General features: G+C 37.4%; 1 protein-coding gene and 1 pseudogene across 1 annotated transcript in view; one reads left to right on the plus strand and one right to left on the minus strand.

Moving 5' to 3' along the window:
- The window catches only part of Clip4 (CAP-Gly domain containing linker protein family member 4), a 102369-nt gene that overhangs the window by 70215 nt on the left and 11304 nt on the right, over nt 1–20850 (minus strand). The window lies entirely within an intron of this gene.
- LOC124962903 (biogenesis of lysosome-related organelles complex 1 subunit 6-like) lies at nt 4046–4560 on the plus strand (annotated as a pseudogene).

The raw sequence follows: 20850 nt of genomic DNA on the forward strand, positions 1-20850 counted from the left end.
AGATTAGACAAGTCAAAGGTAAGCTTAGAAATATACCTCTACCAATATAGACCATGGATCTTTGACAATGTGAGCAAAGACAATTCAATGGGCGGTGGGGGGAGGACAGCTGTCCAAAAAATGCAGAAGAAAATAACAGCTCTTTATCTCTGGTTGCTGGTATGAAGTCTTTAAACACAGGGGATCTTAGGATGCTTCTACCTCTTGCAGAATAGCTATAGCTGAAAATAATGTTATAGTTTATTGATCCTGTATGGGCCATGCCTCTTAGTTCTCCAGCTCATATTGGGGAAACTAGGACCAGAATATATGAGAACTCTGGGACAATATTAAAAGATCAAATTTAAGACTCAAGTCTTAAGGAGGAGTGAGAGGCCAGCTAATGGCATAGAAACTCATTCTGTGAAATAGTAGTAGAAAATATTCCTAATCTTGGGAATGAGGATATGTAGATACTAGAGGAACTTAGAATTTCAAATAGACATGATAAGAAAAAAACTGCTTCATGATATATTATACCTAAAGTTCCCAAAATTTAGAACAAAGAAAGAATTTTAAAAGCTTCAAGAGAAAGGCATCAGGTCACTGACAAAAGTAAATCCATCAGAATAACAGTAGATTTCTCAGCAGAATCTCTAAAAGCCAGAAGAGTATGAAATGATGTACTTCAAGTCCTGAAAGAAAATAACTGCCAACCTATATCACTATTTTCTACAAAGCTGTCCTTCAAAATTGAATAAGAAATAAAAACCTTCCAAGAAAAGAATAAACTAAAAGAACTCATGACCACTATGTCAGCACAATAGAAGATATTTACAAGAATCATACACACAGAAGAAGATAAAAATATCCAAGATAGCATGGGAAAGAATAAATCTCATTAGAACAGTAAATAAGCAAATGAAAATTAGGAACAAATCAAATATTAGAAATAAACAAAATGACAGGAAGTAGTATATACCTCTCTATAATAACATCAAATGTGAATGGTCATAATTCTCTAAGACACAGAGTGGTAGATTGGATTTAAAAATAAGACCTAACTGTATGTTTTATGCAAGAAATATACCTTGCCAGAAAATATATTCATAAACTGAAAGTAAAATGATTTAAAAAATGATATTTTATGCAAATGGAATCTGAAAACAAATGAGAATCACTATTTTCCTAACAAAACAGACTTCAAGCCAAAATTAGTCAGAAAAGACAAAGGTTGTTGCATATTGGTAAAGGGAACAATCCAACAAGAAGAAATAATGATTGCAAATATCTATGCCCCAAATGTTGGTACATCCAATTTCATAAAACGAACGATACTTAACACAAAAGAACAGGTAAGCCCCAATACAACAGTAGTGGGTGACTTTAATTCAGGAAGTCATCTAGACAAAATAAAATCGACAAAGATACTATAGCCTTACCCTCTACTATAAATCAAATGGACTTAACACACATCTATAGAACATCTCATTGAACAGCTAAATACACCTTCTTTTAGCTGTGCATGGAATTTTGTCCAAAATAGATCATAAAATTATGCCATAAAGCAAATCTTACCAAATTAAAAAACAAATAATTTTTTGCATCCTATCAGATCATAAGGAAATGAAATTAGAAATCAATAGCAAGTAAAACTACAAAACTCATACAAACAAATGGAGATTGAACAATACACTTTTTTAGGGGGTGGCCACTTCTCAAAAGAAATAGTACAGTTATATCCAGCATGGCAGCAGGGTTTCCAGCCTTTCTGCTCCAAGGAGGTCAAGGTGCAACTTTGGTTTTCCCAAATCTGGGTTCATCCAACACCAGCCGCCACCACGCCACCCAAATTCAATCCCAATAGGATCAAAGTTATGTACCTGAGGTGCGCCGGTAGCAAGGTCGGTGCCACATGTGCCCTGACCCCCAAAATCAGCCCCTTGGGTCTGTTTCCAAAAAAGGTGGGTGAAGCAACAGGCAACTGGAAGGGTCTGAGGATTACAGTGAAACTGACCATTCAGAACAGACAGGCCCAGATTGAAGTGATACCTTCTGCCTCTGCCCTGATCATAAAAGCCCTTGAGGAGCCACCAAGAGACAGAAAAAAAAATTAAAAAACAGAAAAACATTAACACAGGGGATAATATCACTTTTGAAGAAATTGTCAACATTGCCCAACAGATATGTCACTGATCTTTAGCTGGAGAACTTTCCAGAATCATTAAGGAGATTCTAGGGACTGCCCAGTCTGTGGGCTGTAATGTCAATGGCCACCACCCTCATGACATCATAGATGACATCAACAGTGATGCAATAGAGTGCCCAGCTAGTTAAGAAGTATATGAGAAAATATTTTAACAAAAGATCATCTGACAACCAAAAGAAAAAAAAAAGAAGTACAAGTGGCCAAAAATTATATGAAAAAAATGTTCAACCTATTTAGCCATCAGGGAAATGCAAATCCATCTCTCCCCAGATAAAATGACAGTCATCAAGAACAAGAACGTAAATAATAATAAATACATGGTACAGGAAATATAGAATAGACACTGTTGGAATAGTGAATAGTGTGGTGCTGGGGAAATCGGTATATAGATTCTCCAAAAAACTAAAAATAGTATTACCATATGAACCAGCAATACCATTCCTCAGTACTTAAGATCTGAAGTCATCACACTACAGAGATATCCACAGGTACTACACAGATGCACTACAGAGATACCCATGTGTCCTGTTTATGTGGCATGATTTACGATAGCCAAGTTAAGGAATCAGCTGAGGTACCCATCGATAGATGAATAGATAAAGAAAATGTAGTATATAATGGAGTCATAAAAAGTGAACAAAGTTATGTCATCTGCAGGAAAATGGATGGAAGACACTCAGAAAGATTAGTACTATATGTTTCTATCATACGTGAAAGGTATGGCAGGGAGAAAAGAGAGAATGCTGTGAACATCGAAGGGAGACCGTCAGTGAAGAGGAAGGAAATCAGGGGAATGGGGAAAGGAGCATAAGGGGAGGTACTGGGGAATGAAATTCATCATATTTTATGTCACAATGAAACCTATTGTTCTATAAAATTAATATACACCAATAAAAAATGAATCCTTACACAGATCACATACCTTTCACAAAAATTAACTCTAGACACAATTTTTTCCTTGGTTTATACCCAAAGGACTTAAAATCAGCATACTACAGTGATGCAGCCACATCAATGTTCATAGCTGCTCAATTCACAATAGCTGGATTGTGGAACCAACCTAGATGTCCTTCAGCAGATGATTGGATAAAGAAACTATGGTACACATACACAATGAAATATTACTCAGCCATAAAGAAGAATAAAATTATGGCATTTGCAGGTAAATGGATGGACCTGGAGAATATCATGCTAAGTGAAATAAGCCAAGCCCAAAAAACTAAAGGCCGAGTGTTTTCACTGATAAGTGGATGATGATACATAATGGAGGGGAGTGGCAGGGAGGGTAAGAGAAGAATGGAGGAACTTTGGATGGTGTAGAGGAAAATGGGGTGGGAGGAGGTGAGGGGAGGAAAGATAGACTAAAACAGACATCATTACCCTATGTACATGTAAGATTACATGAATGGTGTGAAACTAAATTATGTACAACCATAGAAATCAAAAGTTGTATCCCATTTGTGTACAATGAATAAAGATGCAGTCTGTAAAAATTTTTAAAAACTATAATAAAATCAAAAAATCAACTCTAACTTTTATATAAATGTACAATTAAAAACCATAAAACTTCAGAAGATAACAGGAGAAAATGCAGGTGAGCTTTCAGATACAATGTCAAAGATACATCCACGAAAAGAAAAAATTGTCAAGCTGGACCTCATTAGAATTACAAACTTCTGCTCTATGAAAGACCCTGATATGACAATAAAGACGAACCAAAGACTGGAAGAAAATCTTTGCAAAACTAATAAAGAACTGTCATTCTCTGTGGCCGTCCAAGTGCTAGAGGTGCTGGGTTCCTACTTGTATCTGATAGTCCACCCAACTGTCCCTTCCCTTTTCCCAGCAGGGGGGCACATGAGTGTCCCTGGGTCACAGCCCCTGGATGGGATACTGACCGGTCCCCCCTGACATCTTGGAGGCCAGCGAGCAGATGCCGGGTTTAAGTGACACTTCTCCAGATGAAGGGTTAATAGAGGACTTGACTATAGAAGACAAAGCAGTGGAACAACTGTCAGAAGGATTGCTTTCTCACTATTTGCCAGATCTGCAGAGATCAAAACAAGCCCTCCAGGAACTCACACAGAACCAAGTTGTGTTATTAGATACACTGAAACAAGAGATTTTGAAATTTAAAGAATGTCACTCTATGCTGGATATCAATGCTTTGTTCACTGAAGCTAAACACTATCACACCAAGTTGGTGAACTTAAGAGATGCTGATGCTTCATGAAAAGACATCAAAGTTACAGAAAAGGGCACTTCAACTGCAGCAAAAGAGGCAGAAAGAAGTGTTGGAAAGGGAACAGCATCGAGAAAAAGAATTTGAAAGAGAAAAGCAGTTAACAGCCAAACCAGCTAAAAGGGCATGAAAAGTTGTGTATCTGTGTGTTTTCTTCATGTATCCTATACTCCTTGGATTTAAGAGGACCTAAGTGTGGAGTGAGGTTCAGATAGTGTCCTTATCCCTTTGTGTTATGTTTTGAAATCTTCATCCCAGGATTGCTCTGTCTTCATGTCTTATTTAAGCTATTTAAGGAGCCTTTCTTTCTTAGTAGTAGACACAATGTCACTTGGTTTTGATATTTATGTGTAACTTTTTCAACTTTTGTTCACTTATTTTATAATTCATTAGTTTGGCTTCCTGTCATTTATAAACTGAAAAATGCTTTGGTTATTAGGGGAGCCTAGACTCTTAAGTAGTTCAAAATTAGTATGAATTTTTAAGCTTCTTGATTATAGATTTAAAAGATCCAGTTGCTTATTTTATGAGATGACTTGCCTTTCTGGCATTGAAACACTGATTTTGATAATTGGTTTTTCATTACTTAGTTAAGAAAAATTGCCAGTTTTTTAATCACATCTGCCCCTGGAAAAGAGCATAAGTCTTTGTGAAGAAAATATTGGGAAAGTATATACACAGGAAATAACAGCACCTTAGGCATAGGTTAGGTGAGCAAGATGTCAGACAGATTCTTCTAACCATATATTCTTGCTTCTTATTTTTGTTGCTTATGTACTTTTGGGGTTCAAAGTAGATGACATCATTCCTAAAGTTTCACAGGGGTGATGGAGCTATCATACACTCAAATGCCCCTATGGATTTATACCTAGTTATTAGGCAGTGAGATATAGTTTCTGTGCTTTTAAATCTCAAAGTAGAATGAAAAGTACCAACTACCTGCTTTACAGATAATGACAAGATTGGTAGAAAATTAGTATTTAACTTCAAAAAAGAGGCAATATGATACCTTTAGTGTTTTCTAGAATTGTTTTCTGATCTTATAGGTAGGAACTTACTATGCTCATTGTTTGAAATTGAAAGTGCATTATACCTTTGTTTTAGTATTACTTAACGTCCAAATGGTCTCCAATCAGAGAAAGTGAATTTTTTATAATCCACATTACATTTTTGGTAAGCTGGAACCACTACCTCTGTTCACATATCAGGTTAATGTATAGAAAGCAATAGGTTTAAATTGGGCGCTAAGAACTGGTCTGTTTAGAGGTTTAAGTAATTTGTTTGAAGGAGCCTTCTTTAATGAATGAATTATAGTCTCACAATTCACTTGACTTTAACTTAAGAATATAAATATATTTGAAAAGGCCAAGTGTTGCCATCCATCACTTGCAAAACTGCCTATGGAATTATTCACCAGGGCTTGCAGGACAATGTCACCTAAATTGCTGAATGTACTCTTTTATAATACGATATCTGACAAAGGTTGTGTGTTGTTTGTCAGATTGGTTTTGACCAGTTCCAATGGTGGTTTAAAATGCTGGTTCCCAGTCGCCAGTCTCAATCTACTGAAGCAAATCTATTTGTTTGGTTTGTTTGTTTTAAAAGTTTCCCCCAGTGATTCTACTGCATCTTGAAAGATGAGAATCACAGATGTAGTGGCTAAGGTCATGGTTTCCCATACTAAGTACCATATTGTTTGTGCCTGGGAACTTAAAAAAATACATTCCGAGTTCTTACAGATTAGTTTTGATAAGAGTCAATGTATTTTCAGGGCACTCCCCAGATCATTCTGATGCTAGGAACCACTGGTATAGACTACCTAGTGATTTATGTTTATAAGCAATAAAATAGTTTAAAAGCTCTCTAGTAATTTTGGGGTTAACTTATAATAAATTCTGAATTGTTTTTAATATATAGCCAGATTTAATATACAGTGAACCCTAGTAGACAGGAAATACAGAATTCTGGCTAATTAATTGAATTTATGTGATCTGTATTAAATCATGTTTATTGAATGAACGTTAAGGTACATGAGCTTCTTTTAGAATTGTATTATTAAGTTTTGAAGACTTAAGCAGAGCAAAACAAATATATATCAGCATCCATTATTTGAAGGTAAATGGTAAATCAAAAGTACTGTAATCTTGGTTATTAAAAATCTAAAATAGCTGTAAGTCAATAACAAACATATCTTGCTAACTAAACATAAAAACCTTATAATTAGTCTTGCTGTATTTTTCACAAAATGGGATTGGTTGAAAAAAGTTGCCTTTGTTTTGAAACTATCAAATATGTACTGAACTGAAAGATGCAAATTCATTGTGTTTACTCTGCACTAAGTATCATGCAAATATGCAGATGCTGAATGTAATATAGATGTGTCCACAGTGAGTGTTTGGGTGGATACAGTTTATAAGTGTACTAATTATATGCTTTCATACATTTGTCTGATTTTGAACTTGTAAACTTGTAAAGTGAGGACTATTTTTATGCATTTAATTAAAAAAGATCTCTAAATTAAAAAAAAAAGAACTGTCATTCAAAATTTACAAAGAACTCTTAAAATTCAATAATAAAAGGCTCAATTTTTTTAAATGGGCAAAAAAAAATCTGAACAGATGTTTCACCAAAGAAGATAGAAGGACAGTAAATAAGCTTATGAAAAGATGCTCACATCATATATCATTAGAAAATTGCAAATTAAAACAAAACCGAGATACCTCTGCATATCTTCTAGAATGTCTAAAATTAGAAACACTAACAACAACAAGTGCTGATGAAGACAAGGAGAGGGGTACAAAATGGTATCATCCCTCTGGACCACAATTTGGCAGTTTTTTACATGGCTTAAGTACAGTCTCACCATGATACATTTACCACACTCCCAGTCATTTGCCCAAGTGACTTGAGAACTTGTGGCTTATGTGTACACACACACACACACACACTTGCACATGAATCATTTCCAAAAACTGGAAACAACCAGGATGTCCTTTAATAGGTAATTGATAAACTGGTAAAATGGAACATTATTTGGTGACAAAAACGTAATAAGCTATTGAGATACAAGAAGACATGGAGGAAACTTAAATGCATGTTGTTAAATGAGAAAAGACAGTCTCAAAGGGCTGTGTATTATAAAAGATTCCAACTACATGGCATTCTGGAAAAGCAACTATGGAGACAGTAACGGGCAGTGGTTGTCAGGGACTGGGAAGAGTGAGGAAGGATGAATAGGTGGCATGCAAGAGATTTTTAGGACAAGGAAACTCTTCTGTATGATATCCTAATAGTGGATATGTGACATTATGCACTGGTCAGAAAAAGTAAAAGGTACAACACAAAAAAGCAAGTCCTAAAGCAAATTGTGGGCTTTCATTAATAATAATGTATCAAAACAGTTCAATTATAAAAAGGGAAAAAAATGGATTATGAGGCATCTTTAATACTTCAGTTTCGCAGCAGCAAACTGACATATTTGAATCTCTATAAAATATGTCTCCATTGTCTGACAGTATCTACAACCGGTGACTGAAACCCACATTCACTTGTGTAAAATAATGCTATGCTTCATTCAGGTTACTCACCTCTGCCTTAGCAGAAATAAGTATCATCAGAGGTGTGAGCAGACAGGGGCGTTTGTTTTATAATGAGACTTACCCCAGTCATGTGACTATCTTCTCAAATGTCACCTGGAAAAAGAATTTTCAGTACCTTATGGGTCTTCCTCAGCGAGAGTACAAATCGTTTAGGGTGTTGGTTGGGAGTATATGGAAATGGGTGTTTTCATAATGGGCTCCCCTGGGCCTCTCCACGGATTCCAATTACAGAAAGCCAGAGTGGTGATGGCAGGCTCTGGCTTGCCTCTTTGGTGGAGCCCTCCTTTGAGTGCCCAGGCAGTGTTCTGACAGGCCACAAATACATAATAATGACATGACCTATGGTGCTATGGATACCAGATTTAAAGGGCCAGAGACTATTAATTGTGATCCTAAACTTTCCTCCTAGACTTCCAGCAGTAATGGCAGAGAAAGAAGAACAACTAAGGGGACCTGGCTCATCATTTCACAAAGAAAGAAGTTCAGGAAGTTTTAACAGACTCTTTCAAAGTCAGTGTCAAGTTACTAAGGAGCTCCATCACCCTGAATTCTAACTCAGGGCTCTCTCTAATACCAATTTTCCTGAACTGTTGTCCACCTTCTTCCAATGGGCTAAGAAGAGACTATTCTCAGAACTGGGTATTTAATTACATCCATAAGACATAAGCATCACTCATGTGGAATCCCAGATGGTGAGAATGTGGCAGTCTATTTGAGGTAACAAAGCCCCTTTGGTATCTGTGGTGGCTGCTATCAGAGGCTCAGTTTTCAAAGGCAGAACAATTCCTACCTCTGTCCAAATCACCACATCACCTAGGATTGAGCTTCAAGGTTTCTCTGACTAATGACAGGCACAGGGACCCTGGAGCGTTTTGGAGCCATGCTCTCCCATCAGGATAGAGAAGGGTGATAGCATTTGCTGGGTCTTTTGTAGGTCTCTCTTCTACAAATAGATCAACCATCACTTCATGTTCAAGGCAAGAAATGCCCTCCAACAGCAGGCCCAGAGCTTCGTGGGCTGTGGCAAGACTTTGAAAAGATAAAGTCTACCATTCAGCTGAAAATCACCTGCAGTGACAATTTTCTAGTCACCACACTATAAAAGTAAATCTGACACACCTGACACAGTGACGGCTCTAGCTCTTAATAAAGTGCAAGTCTTTTTAACCCTCTGTTACACTGCCATATCTAAGAGGAAGCTGGGCCCTCTAAAAAAAGGAAAATTCCAGTTATCAGAATGATAAATCTATTTTAAAATAAAAAGTGTTTAGTTAGTGGCAGAGGAACATTGAATTAAGGAAATATCCCTCCCTCATATCAATGTGAGGGAGGCCTTAGAGCTTCTAGAACTTTCTTCAATCAGAAAACTGTTGGCTAGGAGCTGGAGAGATTGTGGTTTCTATTGAAATAACACTGCAGGCCACAACAGGACACGGACTCCTCCCAAGTGACTCCTCCCTTCCCTCTTTCGATCCAAATGTGAATTCTTAGCCATTGTCTACCTAATAAAAATCCTTGGCCAAACAGTATTGACTGCTCATTCTAAAAAGAACATCTATCCCTTTAGTATCCAGAATTTTGTATTGGTTATTATTTTTTTCACAGCTATAGCAATAGTCACTATTTTTAATGAATAACCCATGAGTTGAAAGATTTCAAAGTATATCCAGAATCATGCACAAAGGACTCTAGAATTTACTAAAATAAGTATGTCACATAAGAAATCTTTAGTGCTCTCCTTCAGGGCTTCTGACTCAGGGCACAAGGAGAACATACTCCTTATACTACAGGTCTGCATGAACTACTTCCTCAGCTCCATGCAAGTAGCACATAACTTTCCATAACTTTCCCCAAAGGATTAATCAAGATACCTCAGCAGACTCAGTAGGGAAATGAGAGAAGAGTTTAATAAAGGCATGATTTTCAGGGGATGGACAAAGTTTTAGGAGACTCCCAAGGGAAAGAGCAGTATTCTTGGGCAATATTAATAGCATATTAATACCCCAGTCTAAAAGCAAGGAGAGAGCCATGGTTGGAACTCAGAAGAGAGCTCTGTGGACAAAGTTGTCTTCCAGAGAGGGCTCCCAACTCATGGAGACCAGGATGGAAAGATGGGGGGTCAATATTCCCCACTCATTCTTCTCCCATCCTCTGAGACAAAGCCCTTCAAGGGCAGGAGCCCTGGTGATACATCCATAGGGATCTGCCTCCCAGGACTCAGCAATGTGTGGGGACAGGTGTGCAGAGCAGACCTGCAGGGGCCAACAGGAGACACCTGTCACCTGGAACTTCATATTTTCCCCCTTTTGGTCATAGGGTTATAACTGGTCTGGGTGTCCTCAGAACTCAGGAAAATACATACATTTTCTACCCTACAAGACTTGGTTCTGGTTTCTGATTTTAAAAGAACATTTTGAACAGGAATTCGACTGGGTTTCATCACAATTTCTGATAAAACACTGTGCTGATCTTTTGAGCTATAGCTGCAGATCAGGTAATAACTTGGGAGAACAGCACATAGATTCTTTGGTCTATTCTTGAGATTTTACTGACACCTGGCTGCCTGTAATTATTGGAACCAGTACAAATTTCACAGTCACTGACTTGTGTGTGCAAAAACGTAATTTTCTCTATTCTCCTATAATTGAGTGTAATTTCTGCCTTGAGCCTCCATTCTGCCTCAAAGTGGAGAAAATTTAATCTAGTCACTTGCAGATAAACTCATTCAAATTCAGTCATGTCTCAGTCAATTCAAATTTATAATTCAGTCACAATTAAGTTTAAAATTTGTCTTTTTTCCCCCTGTCCCCTTCTTCCTTAAGTCTAAGCCCCTCAAGGCTTATCCAAGGGGTCCCCTTCTTGGTCCCAATTTGTCCTGTCTGGCTCTGGGCATCGCAGATGTCAGGTGTTCCCTTGAAATGTGACACAACATACATACATAGTCCATGGGACACAACATTACTTCTCTGCATTCGGTGCAGTTATGTCCTTACCTGATTCTCACAACTTGTCCTGGGCTGACGCACTCTGAGAAACTTTGTTGTACCTGGAATTCTTCAGGACACTGTGGGTGCCCTCCCATATCACTCTGATGGAAGGCTGCTTCCCCAGTCTCCCATCTTTGGTACCAGACACCATTCCTACTCTGTCACATCAAAGTGACATGAGTCAGGTCTCCCCATGGCCTACACTCTCCCCAGCTTTAGGCTTTACCAGGAAGAGAAGCACAATGGGTATCCTTCTTCTCTCAGTGTCCTTCAGAGGAGACCTTGTGGTCAGAGATGGGGCACAAGGAACCCAACACTCACATCGCCCTGAAACTTCTCTCTAAACTCTCCCTTAGTCCCAGGTCTTCTGTCAGCTCTCATCCCTTTCAGACCTTTTCCATCTTACAGCTGAAGTCTTTCACTGTAGAAGTCAAGGATTTGTGAACTTTAACCAGGTATGGTGGCACATGCCTGTAATCCCAGTGGCTTGGGAGGCTGAGGCAGGAGGATTGCAAATTCAAAGTCAGCCTTAGCAACTTAGCAAGGCCCTAAGCAACTTAGCAAAAACCTGTCTCAAAATAAAAAAAATTTAAAAAGGCTAGGGATGTGACTCAGTGGTTAAGCACCCCTGAGTTCAATCTCTGGTACCAGAAAATTCAAAGACTCTGCTTCTGTGTGAAGTCACTTGCCCCAAAGTAGTGGCTGCCATAATGGTGTGGACAGGTGCCTATGGAACACCAAGGAATCATCATCTGATGAGCATAAGGAAAGAGCAAAGTGCATCAGAAAGTTACTATATTTAGAGATCAGGTCCTTAAAGGGGAAATTAAGGTTAACTGAGGTCATCAGGGTGGGCTCTAATCCAATGTGACCAGTGTCCTTATGAGAGAAGGCGCTGTAAGGTGACTCCACTCTTCCTTCCCATCCTGGCACACACAGACACACAGAGGATGACCAGAGGAAGTTACAGGGTGGCCTCTGGCTTCCAGCACTGTAAGGAAATACATTTCTGTTGATTAAACTGCCCAGTCTGTGGTCCTTTGTAAGGGCAGACCAAGCAAACTAATAGAGATATTGAAAACACTAGACTCCTGACTTCACAAGCACAGCTCTTATCCTGGGACCCTCTAAAGCTTATCTCTTGCTCAGGGTCTCACACACACACGTTTCCAACTCTCCCTTTACTTCACTTTTTCGTTTGTTTGTTTGTTTGACCCAAGAACTTAGCATTGTATGTCAGACAGTTCACTTCCATTTTAAGATTCTTTGAAACATTAAACCTCTCCTGTAATCCTGGAGAGGCTATAATTTACAGCTAACTATCTTGAAATGTCTCCTCTCGCCTATCTCCAAGACAAAGTTCAATCCAGTCGAACCAAGGTTTCCCACATCATGTCTCTGCTTTTAAAAATAATTATTTTATCAATACACATTGATCAAGATATTTTACTAAATGTAAATTTAGCCTTTCTAAATATGGCAATAAAGATAGAAATTATAAAGAAAAATCAGATAGTCAATTTCATGAAATGAAAACTATACCACGATATCACAAAAGTCAAAGGCAAAAGGAAAGCAAATAAACAACAAAACTAATAACACAAGAGACCAGACAAGATGTTAATATCCTGAAAATTAATAAAATAAAAATAATGAACAAGGATATGTTACAGGTGATACATTGTTTTAGACAGTTTTTTTCATTGCTGTGACCAAAAGACCTGAGAAGAACAATTAAAGAGGAAGAGAAGTTTATTTGGGGGCTCATGATCTCAGAGGTCTCAGTCCATAGATGGCTGGTTCCATTGTTTTTGGCCTGAGGTGAGGCAGAACATCATGGCAGAAGAGTGTGGTGGAGGAAAGTGGCTCAGAATATTGATCAACAAATATATGAAAAAATGTTCAACATCTTTAGCAATTAGAGAAATGAAAATAAGCCAATCCCAAAAAAACAAAGGCTGGATGTTTTCTCGGGATATGTGGATGCTAATTCACAATAAGTGGGGGTGAGCTAGAGTTACTTTAGATTAGGTAAAGGGGAGTGAATGGAAGGGAGGGGTATGGGAGGAGGAAGAATAGTAAAATGAATCAGAAATTATTACCCTATGTACTACATGACTACATGTATTATATGACTACATGACCGGTGTGATTCTACATCATGTACAACCAGAAGAATGAGAAATGAAGCTTCATTTATGTATGATGTGTCAAAGTACATTCTACTGTCATGTATAACTAATTAGAACATATAAAAATAAAAATAAAAAATAAGAAAGCAATTAAACCATCATATGCTAAAAATAAAATGTTTTACTTGAAAAATACATATATACTTTTTAAATACACAAACTCTCTAACAAACCAGGAAACGCAAATTAAAATGAGATGCCATCTTTTCCTTCTTTCAAATCAGCCGAGACTAATGCCCGGCGCTGGCAAGCTTGCAATAAAGTGGATTTTTTACACCACTGCTGTGGATTAAAAACTAGTATAATTTTTCTGGAGAGTTATGTCACAATTTGTAGCTAAAGCCTTAGAAATGTTCATATTTGGGAGGATCATACCTCCCACATCTTACGTGTCGCTACAATAGTGACCTACTTTCACAGAGTTCAAGATGGCCAGGGAAGGCGGAGTAACCTCACAATGGGGCCCCGCGGCACACACCACTACAGTCAGGGGATCAAGGTCAAAATCGACAGTCATAAATTATGAAGTATGTGCTCTTGAAGTGCTTGATATAAATGACAGAGAGCCTCTGTGACCTTCCTTCCAAAATCCCACAACCCCAGTTTAGTCATTAGAAAAACACAAGACAGCTCTCAACTGAGCGATATCCTACAATGTACTTGATTGAAACTCCTCAATACTATCAAGTTCACCAAAAACAAGGAAAATCTGAGAAACTATCACCACCAATAGGAGCCTAAGGAGAGTGCCTGTTAAAGGTCATGTGATATCTTGGCTAGGATCCTGGAACAAAAGGAGGATATAGTTAAACACTGAGGAAGTCTGAACAAAGTATGGGTTTTAATTAAAATGACATTTCGATACTGATTCCTTAATTGTAATAAAAGTACCATAGTAGCATAATATGTTAATCATAAGACATTATTCCCTCATGTACATATATGACTGCATGACAATGTGATCCTACAATATGTATAATCAGAAAAATGAGAGATTATACTCCATTTATGTATGATATATCAAAATGTATAAATGCATTCTACTGTCATGTATAACAAATTAGAACAAATTTTTTAAAATTTAAATAATAATAATAAGGCAAACTGTGTAGAGGGGAAGAGGTACCCAGGAATTCTCTGCTTCATTTTTAGTCAATCTAGAACTATTCTAAAAAATAAAAATCTATGATTTTTTTAAAAATTTACATTATTTAACAAGACAAGTCCACATTCTAGAATGTACCTACAAGAATATTTCAGTATTATCTACATTAGATCTAACCTAAATGTTCAAAAGTAAGAGTCTAACCAAAGCATCTATCTTTCTTCAAACAGAATACTGTAGCCTTTAAGAATGCATAGAATTTACATATGAATGTAAATTTACAAAATATTAAAAGAAAACCTAGGTTACAAATTGTATGTAGAATAAGATTCTGTATTGAGTCAGAAAGAGGATGGATAGGTAGGTACACACTACATACATAGATTTTCATTATCCTTCAAGTTTACTTATGTTTTCTAAGTTTTTACATAGCATGTATTGTTTTTCCATACATACCATAAAATTTACCATTTTAACCATTTTAAAGTGTACAATTCAATGTCATTTAGTACAGGTACATACAACCATCACCACTATCTAGTTCCAGAAAATTTCCATTACTACAGAAGAAAACCCTGTACCAATCAAACTGTCTCCCCTTCTCTCAGCCCCCAGTGCCTGGCAACAACTAATGTGCTTTCTATTTCTGTGGTTTTGCCTGCTCTGGATACTTCATACAAATGAAATACAGTATGTGCCCTTTTATATCTAACTTCTTTCACTTAGCATAATATCTTCAAGGTTCATCTATGCTGTAGAATATATCAGTATTTTATTCCTTCTATAGTTGAATAATATTCCACATACACACCACATTTTATTTACCCATTCATCAGCTGATAAACATTTGGGTTACTTGCATTTTTAGTTTGCATAGTGCTTCTGTGAACATTCATATACAAGTTTTTTAGCATATTGCATTTTTAATAAAAATATGCTGCTCTTAAAAGATAGTAGCTAAAAGTTGTACTCCTTAAGTCTTCCAGTCTGTCAGTACTCAAAAATTCCCTAAATTTGTTCACTTATGTTCAATGACCCAACCTTTCATTCATTATATATGTGAAGTTTCTATTCTCAAATAATCTAAAAAGATGTTAAATAATACTTTTATTAAGGAAAAGAAACATTTACTTCTGAGCAAGTCAGTTAGCTTCCTGTGTTTATTTTCTCATTAAAGAAAAAGATAATGTTAGTATCCACCTCCCAGAGACAGTGAGTTAGTAGAATCCTTGGTAATTATTTAAAAGTACATGTGATTCCCTTAATAAAGTTCTTACTGTTTAAAACAGTGAAAAAGAAACAATTTGAATGACTCATTTTTTCAATCACAACTCACAACTTGAATTAGATATGGTTTTGCAAGAACTGATACAATAATATTTGAGATTATTATGTTTTACATTTTCCTTTGGCTACTTCGGAGGGGAAAAGTGATGTTTATAGTCTTACCCATAATTACTGAAGTTCTACACAATATTTTGCATCATATAGGCAATGATGAAGAAAATTAAAAATTGCATTTAATGCTCATATTAACAGTAGGGTATTTTGAAGTTGGTGGTCAGAGCTAAAGGCAGACTGGTTTAATCTTTATTTTAGATTACATACAAGTTTAACAAATTCTCTAAGGAGAAGTGTAAAGCTATTAATCAGAAGTTAATCATGTGAAAATACACACACCAACATAAAGGTATGAATTATTGATGCATGCAACAACATGAATTACTCTCAATATTAACTGTTGAGGGAAAAAAAATGTCAACCCAAAAAAAGCTGTAGGATTTCATCCATATGTAATTCTACACAATGCTTCAATGGCATTTTGTCTTAAATCAAAATTGGTGCCACATTGGAACCATCTTTTGTTGATCAATTAGTTCAAGGTTATTTGGACTTCTAACGTCCCCTGAAAATGTATTGAAAACCTGGTCCCCATTACAGCAAGGTTTAGAGGTGGAACTTTTAGGCAATGATTATATCTTAGGGAATATGAACTCATCAGTGGATTAATTCAATTGATGATTTAATAATTTAAATGGTGAAGCATGCCTGGAGGAAGTATGTTACTAGGGGCATACCCTTGGACTATGTCTTGTTCCTGGTGTCTGTCTGTCTGTCTGTCTGTCTCTCTCTCTCTCTCCCTCTCTCTCTGCTTCCCAGCTACCATAAACCAAGGAGCTTTGCTCTGCCATGCCTTGCATTTCTACCATGATGTTCTGCCTCATCTCAGGTCCAAAGCAATAGAGTTGGCCAACCATGGACTGAACATATGAAACCATGAGCTCAAAAATCTTTTCCTCTTCTGCGTTGTTCTTGTCAGGTGTTTTGACCATAGTGATTAAAAGCTGATTAACACAAGGACCAAATGACCAAAATGAGGTGAAACTTATTTAACATGCAAAAGGACAAGAACTAGCACCTTATAAACTAATGTTTACTGTATATAATTATGATTGGATGCCATGATTTGATCTATGATATTCCTAGATATATTTTTTGAACCCAGGGATGCTTACCCACTGAGCCACATAGCCAGCATTTTTTATTTCGAAACAGGATCCCACTAAGTTGCTTAGGGCATCACTAAATTGTTGAGGTCGACTTTGAACTTGTGACCTCCCTGCCTCAGCTTCCTAGTTGGGATTACAGGCATGCACAACTGGGCCCAGCTGGAATTTTTTTTTTTTAGTCACCTTTCAAAGTGGAATGTAATTTTCTCCTTCAGTGTGATTGCCTCTAAAAGATAGAGTATGGATAATGTGAAGGTGACTTCTGAGATTAGGACAAAGAGACTTTCAACTTGCTTTCTCTTGGACCACATGCTTCAGGGGAAGCCAGTCACCTTGTTGTAAGGACACTCAAGCAGCCCTATGAAGAGGCCAATTTCCTGAGGAATTGAGACCTTCCATCAACAGTTATGTGGGTGAGCTATCTTGGAACCAATAATCCAGCTGCAGGCAAGCCTTCAGATATGTCTGTAACCCTGGCTGGCATCTAGATTGCAACCTTACAAGAGACCGTTAGCCAAACCATCCAGCTGAGTTTCTCTCAAATTCCTAACCCACAAAAACTGAAATAATATGTGTTGTTTTAGTTGCAAAACTTTGGGCTAATTTGTTATGCAAAAATATACAACTAAAACATGGATCCTTATCCAAGGCTAATAGCATCGTAGCTAAGACTCTTTTAGGCATAAAGCAAAGAATACAATATTGCATTTTAATTTGGGATAAATGTGCAATATACGTAAAGTACACAACTGTAAAACTCAAGGAATTTTTACATCTCTCTCTATATATATGTATACTTTTTTTTTTTTTTTTTTTTTTTGGCAGTGCTGGGGATTGAACTCAGAGCCTCACACATGCAAGGCAAGTACTTTTAGCACTGAGCCACAATACCAGTCCTTCCATATTACTGTTTAACCACCACCAAGATTAAGATATAAACCATTTCAAGTACCCTAAGAAATTCTTTCATGTCCATACGCCGTCAATAGTTCTTCCTAGAGATAAACACTCTTTTGAATTCTGTAACGATTAGGTTAGTTTTGCCTGTTTTTGAACTTCATATAAATGGAGTATTTTAATATGTTAATAACCTTTTTTTTTTTTTTTTTTTTTTTTTTTTTGGCGGTGCTGGGGATCGAACCCAGGGCCTTGTGCTTGCAAGGCAAGCACTCTACCAACTGATCTATCTCCCCAGCCCAAGTATTTTAATATGTACTTTTTTTTTGGTACTGGGGACTGAACCCATGAGCACTTTGTCACTGAGCCACATCCCCAGCCCTTTTTCTTTTTTATTTTGCAACAGGATCTCACTAAGTTGTTTAAGGTCTCTCTAAGTTGCTGAGGCTGGCCTCAAACTTGCCACCCTCCTTCTCATGCCTCCCAAGTCACTTGGGATTATAGGTGTACACCATGACACCCAGTTCAATGGGTACTCCTGTGTCTAACTTCTTTCATTCATCATGATACTTTTAAAATCTATCCACATTGTTCAATGTTACAGTAGTTTATTTCTTTTATTGATGGGTAGTATTAGATTATGTGATTATATCAAAATTATAACTTTTCCTATTTCTAGGCATTTAGAATGTTTCCAATTTGAGAATATAATGAATAGAGTTACTATGACTATTCTTGTACCAGTCTCTGTGGTCATATGCATTTAATACTTTTGGGTAAATTCTTTTTTAAATTTTTTACAGACTGCATTTTGATTCATTGTACACAAATGGGGTACATCATTTCATTTCTATGGTTGTGCACAATGTAGATTCATACCATTCGTGTAATCATACATGTACAAGTAGAATTGATGAATCATAGGTGTATGTTTTAATGTTAGTTTTCCAAAGCAATACCATTTTACAAACCCACCCAAAAAAAGCTTTTTGTTTTCATTTGAAACAGTCTCAGTTTAAAAAGAAAGAAAACAAAAGTTGGTCTTAATGAAAAATGAATGGCGATGTATAAACAGCTTCCTAAATTATTTGTAGTAGTCAAGGAAAACAGTCTAAAAGGTACAAAGCTATCTGACAGCTGATCCTCCAGGCAAATATTTTTATTTTGATCATTGGTTTAGAAATAATTTTAATCACTTAGATCAAAGGTTTTCACAAAGATAATTCAAGCAGGGGCCCAAATCCCAAGAGGAGAAAAATTTACATTAAGCATACTTCAGATGAGCTTGTCCCTGTGTTCAATGCAAGACCCAAAGGAGAAAGAAGAGTCTCTCACACAGCATCTGTCTACCAGCCAGCCCGGCACTGTGACAAATGATACAACATCTTGATGCCTGACATGGCTCGCCCCAGGCACTGATACAGCTTGTGTTTCCCCTGAGTTCTGCTTCAAATAAACAGATCTGGGAACTTTAGTGATGATGCACTCTGGGGCATCACCCTTGATCAGCATCTCCGGGGCTCTGCATGCAGCCCCAGTAGCCAGTCTCCAGCTTGCTTGAAGCACAGGAAGTGGCTCTAAGTCCTTGCTCTTTCTAGAACATCCTGACACACACCGTGTTATTATTACTGGTTGTGCAGGGTTCTGTAAGCAAAAGCGACTGCAAAACCAGAATAACAACTCTGATCTCTGCAACTCCAGGAGATGCTTAGAGATGCCCAGAGATGCTCAATGCAATGTTTTTGTATTAGGAGAACTCAAAATTGGCAATGACCTAGATGTTTAAAAATGGAAAATGGTTACTAAAACCTCAGGCACATAGTGGGAATAGTTGTGCTTAAGAGGAGAGAAATTGCTAAATGAGGCCTTAGAAAACTCCTGATGTGGCTATGCACTAAGCACAGGGCCACCCTGTACAGATGCAGAAGAGCAAACCAAGCAGATTTTGAGGGCTCCAAGCCCAGCAGCAATTACTTACAGACAATTCAGGAAAGGACTTGAATTTGGTTCTTGGCAAACAATTTTCTTACGACTTATTATTATAAGTAGCTTACCTTCCAGAGAGAAAGGAGTAAAGGACCACTTTTTTCCTCCTTCGTCTTTTTTTTTTTTTTTTTTTTTTGACTACCTAGCATTCACCAGGCACTTACCAAACACTGATTGACCTAATGCCCACAAGAGCTCAGTAAAGCAGATGCCATTGTCCTCCTTTTAAAGACAATCTCTGCCTTAGCAAAGTTAAATAACTTTCAGATGTTCCCTCAACTCAAAGGTGGAGTCAGGATCTAAGCCCATGTCTCTCTACTCCAAGTCTATGCTCTAGATTTTACTGACAGCAAATAAGGTTTAAAAGGAGTTTTAAAATGGGCAGCTGCCACTGTTAGCCAAAGGCAAGATGCCATTGAAAAGAAAAACATTTATCCCTTTGAGTTCTACTCCTAGAAACTTAATAACTCTCCGGTGCCCAGGTTTAGTTTGTTTTCCTATGAGAAAGTTTTAATAAAAGTTTCTTCCCAGGAAAGCACTGCCTCCTGAGTTACTGTGGCCCATCATGACTGGCTTTGAGCTTCATATGGTGATAAACTTTCTTGTTTTCCCCCTCCAAAGCAGGAAGGATAGCTCTCCTGCTGTCTGACTCTATTTTCTAACACAGAGGAAAGCAACCCTGTCTTCTTCATTCACCGTCTAATTATTTAGGAACATTGTCTGTCACTAGAGTCATGGGGATTTACAAGCAATACAGACAACAAAGTATGGCTTTGGGGTCCCTGTCTATGTTCTGGGATCTTCTTGGTTGCAGCAGGTTGGAACACACTCGGCTGGTTTGCCCTTATTAAACTGTGAAGGTCACTTCTCTTCCAGTGTCTATAATTGGCGAGCCCTCACTTTCCTTCCACAAATGTGTCTCTTCCAGAGCCTTTTGCAATTAAAGCTTATTTCTCTAGGTTTCATATGGCAGGCGTCTGAACGGAATTAAAAGCATAAGCACGTGCAAAAATAATCCGCTTCCCAAGATAGTAAGTGCTGAGAAGTTCTATATTAGAACACACAGTGAGTGCTGACTGGCTAGGGCATGATTAACCTAATAGGCTTAAAGCTCCACTTGCATCCACATCTGTCAGGACACAAG

This window comes from Sciurus carolinensis, chromosome 13, assembly GCF_902686445.1.
Source record: "Sciurus carolinensis chromosome 13, mSciCar1.2, whole genome shotgun sequence".
Lineage (NCBI taxonomy): Eukaryota > Metazoa > Chordata > Mammalia > Rodentia > Sciuridae > Sciurus > Sciurus carolinensis.